The 4,060-nt window shown below is 49.8% G+C and overlaps 1 non-coding gene across 1 annotated transcript; it reads left to right on the forward strand.

Annotated features, from left to right (window-relative positions):
* Positions 1-2,569: 2,569 nt before the first annotated feature.
* Positions 2,570-2,642, forward strand: trnam-cau (transfer RNA methionine (anticodon CAU)). Its single transcript has one exon. It is a non-coding gene; the product is annotated as a tRNA-Met (tRNA).
* The last annotated feature ends 1,418 nt before the right edge of the window (positions 2,643-4,060 follow it).

Raw genomic sequence — 4,060 nt, forward strand, 5'->3', positions numbered from 1 at the left:
AAGCCTACGTGCAGGGCAGAGGGGTGAACACCTGCCTCTTCAGCCTGGGCTAGGGGAAGGCCTTCGACATAATATCCCACACATACATGATGGACACGCTCTACAAAATAGGGTTTGGGGAGGGAATCCGCGATTGGATCCGACTGCTCTATATGGACATCCATCGCGCAGTCCTAATCAATGGGCGGGAGTCAGAGAGTTTTCCAATTAAATCTGGAGTCAGGCAGGGCTGTCTTCTCTCTGCGGTCTTTTTCATGTGTTTGGGGTGTCCATCAGGAAGGACACAGGTATCAGGGGGATGACGATCCCAGGCAGTGGAGGCTCTCAGGTTTAGGCCTCCTTGTACATGGATGACGTCACCGTCTTTTGCTCCGATCAGCAGTCGGTTCACAGACTGATGGGCATCTGCGAACGCCTCGAGCTGGCCTCAGGGTCCAGTGTGAACCGCAGTAAGAGTGAGGCGATGTTCTATGGCAGGTGGGAGACCCGATTCTTTGTCCCTTTCGCCGTCAGGTCCGGCTACCTGATGGTGCTGGAGATCGGTTTCGAGGCCCCAAGACTCCACCAAAAAAATGGGAGGAGCTGGTTGCCAAGGCCAAACAGAACCTTGGTATATTGAGGGGACGCTCTCTCACCGTAGCCAACAAGAACCTGGTGATAAGGTGTGAGGTACTCGCGGTGTTGTTCTACGTGGCCCAGGTCTGGCCCATTCCCACAGCTCCGTCACCAAAGTCATCCGAGCTATCTTCCACTTTGTCTGGAGAACGCGTCCACAGGGACACCGTGTACAAGCCTTCCAGACAAAGGTGGCAGAAGCGTCCCCAATGCTGCCTTGATCCTGATGGACACCTTTGCGCGTGGCTGCCTACGGATGTGTGTGGTGCCCCGGTCTGCAAACACCAAGGGTCCCTACGTGCTGATGTTTCTACCTGTCCAATACACTGAGAAAACTGGGTCTGGCCATGCTGGCCGAGCAGAAGCAGGACCGCCCCGTCCAGCTGGACCGACCCAGCTCCCCCCCTCCACCACCCACCTGTCCCAGGTGGAGAAGTTCCTGAGGAGGAACCACTTCGATCACAAGGCCGTCAGACAGTGGTCGCCGAGGAACGTTCTGTGGGTCCTGCAGGAAAAGGAGAAGGTGGATCCAATCGGGCAATTCCCCGGCCAGACGGTCGATGCCATTTGGCAGAAAGTCTCGTCGCCGGAACTGACCAACAGGCAACGGGATGTGATCTGGATGGTGGTGAGAAGGACCCTCCCAGTGCGGTCCTTCCAACACACACGGAATCTCAGCACCACCTCGAGCTGCCTTCAAGGCTACAATGGGGACGAGACCGTTGTCCGTCTCCTGGTGGACTGGACTTTCACGCAGAATGTGTGGAGAGAGATGCGTTGCTATCCGTCCCAGTTCATCTCCAACACCTCGGTAACACAGGACGCTGTGCTCTACGGGCAGTTTCCCAGAAGGCACACCGAGACAGATATCAACTGCTGCTGGAAGACCATCAACTCGGTGAAGGAGGCTCATTGGTCCTCCCAAAACCTGCTGTTCTTCTAGCTGAAGGAACGGTCCACGAGCGAGTGTTGCCGACTGACACACTCCAAGGTCCAGGGGAATGTGCTGCAGGACGCACTGAGGCACGGTGCAGCCTATGCAAGGGCTCGATGGGAAAAGGCTACTGTGTGAAGCCATCCCACCTTTTATTATGCAGAATGTATTATATGATATGTAGTGTGTTTTCTATTGAAATAATGGGATCATAGTGTGTGCGATCTGTTTTGTATTGTTTTGAATTGAAATTGCGACTTTTACACTGAACTGTATGTATCCTTAAATTTTATGAAATAAAGTATATTTTGAAAATACAAAGAATTGATGCACAATGGCACTCCTCTGAGCAGCGAGAGACCTGTCCGACTGACAGAAAGTCTTTTTTTGCCTGAAAGTTAGCGCGGTTTGACGTGTTGTTGCTCAAAGGCGCTCCCTGCTGGTGAAAAGAGGCAAATGCTCGAGCAAATCAGCCGTGTTCGGACAGACACGGAACGCTTTCGGGTTTGAGAAAGGAAAAGCACCAACATTTTAAGCAGTAAGCAGTCTGTAAAGTGAAGAAAGCGGCCTTGAGCTCAATACCGTTTACTCCAAAACCACTATTTTGAGCCGGAATTAAACCAAGCGATTTAAGAGTGATTTTGCTTTCAAGTTTGAATCTCTACACATTTTCTGCATTACCAGCTGAGCTAACGAAGGGAAGCAGCAAAGGTCTCTCTCTTTGGTGATTGTTCACCGTGCGCCATTTGACACTCCCCGACTCGTAGAATCATGTGTGCATGACCGATACTGACTCGGTACCTGCTCATACCGCAGCGCTGTGGGAGTGTGAGCTCCCACTTACTCTCCACACCCTGGGACAGTGGAGAAATGGGGAACGTGCCTGACCAGAATTCAGAAAACTGATGGTTAGATTTCGACCTGGATGGATGGTTTTTGCAAACTGCCGATTAGTTTATGACTTTGCACCTTGCAAACTGTCCTACATGTTTGTGCTGCCTGGATATCTAGACATCAAGTGCCTTCTTAGCGCAGCAGGCAGCGCGTCAGTCTCATAATCTGAAGGTCCTGAGTTCAATCCTCAGAGAAGGCATAATTAAGCTTTCTTTTTCCATCTTTGCTCAAGACCAAAATCAAGAATTTTTGCTTCCTGCAGCACACCAAAAGATTTGCTGCCCATTGACCTCTCTGTACCATAGCACGCAGCACCTCACGAAGGGGATAATCTCCGAAAGCTTGTGATTTTAAAATCAAATTGTTGGACTATAACCTGGTGTTCTAAGATTCCTTACATTGGAAAGTTGAAAGAGCGACCTTGAGTTAATTGCTGCTTCTTCCAAAAGTACACTCGCTCCTTCAAGCCGGAATTGAAACATCGATCGAAGGATAACATTATTTTGAGTTTAATTAACTGTTATTTTCCCTTCTACCAGCTGAGCTATCGAAGGGAAGCAGCAAAGGTCCCTCTCTGCAGTGATTGCTCACCGTACGCCTTTTGACACTCCCGCACTCGTGGAGTCGTGTGGGCATGACCGAGACTTGCTCGGTACCTGCTCATACCGCAGTGCTGTGGGACTGTGATCTGTAACTTACTCTGCACACCCTGGGTCAGTCAAGCAATAAATAACGTGTCTGACGACACATCAGAAGATTGTAGGTTTGACTCCTACTTGGCTGGATGGTTTTTGCAAACGGCCCATTACTTGATGACTTTAGATACTTGGAAGTGTTGCCTGCCCGTTTCCGGCATAAGTGCGTTCTTAACACAGCAAGTAGTGCATCAGTCTCACTAACCTTGAATAATTCTGAGTTCAATCCTCAGAAAAGATATCGGGACCTATGAAGCATCTTTGTATCTCTCATCTTTCCATCTTGGCTGAGCACCAAAATGAACAACTTTTGCTTACTGCAGCAAACCAAAAGATTTGCTGCCCCTTGACCTCTCTGCATCGAAGCTTAGGATTTACGTTGGTTATAGCCTCGCTGACAAATGATAACCATTTTAGTTTCTGGACAACTGCCCCAAGATACAGGGTGAGAGGAGAATACAAGTATCGACGTTGCTACCTCGTACATGTGAAGCGAGGGCTCTACCATTTGAGTTAACCCCCGTTGCTAGTAATCAATTGCCCTTCACAGTAGCCGCTTCACACTCGCCTCCATGCAGCGCCACGAATGGTAGAAAAATCTTTAATTGGCCCCCTCCCTGAATATATTCAGTGCTTTGCTCCAATCGGCGGTATCGAGCATCAGCAAGTGAGCAAAAGCAGAACGGGAAGCCACAGTAATCGTGAATGATGCTGAGAAGAGCCCGAGCCTGTGGAAGGTTGAAGAAGTCACCGGAAGGAACAGCTGCCCCGAGCTTGAGGGAACAGCGGGAGCTCTGTTTGTCTGAGAGAAGTCTTTTTTGTCTGAAAGTGGTTTGAAGTGTTGTTACACAAAGGCACTCCCTGCTGGTGAACAGAGGCAAATGCTCGAGCAAAACAGTCATGTTCGGACAGACACGGAAAG

Source organism: Heptranchias perlo, unplaced genomic scaffold (assembly GCF_035084215.1).
Source record: "Heptranchias perlo isolate sHepPer1 unplaced genomic scaffold, sHepPer1.hap1 HAP1_SCAFFOLD_55, whole genome shotgun sequence".
In the NCBI taxonomy this organism is placed as follows: Eukaryota; Metazoa; Chordata; class Chondrichthyes; order Hexanchiformes; family Hexanchidae; genus Heptranchias; species Heptranchias perlo.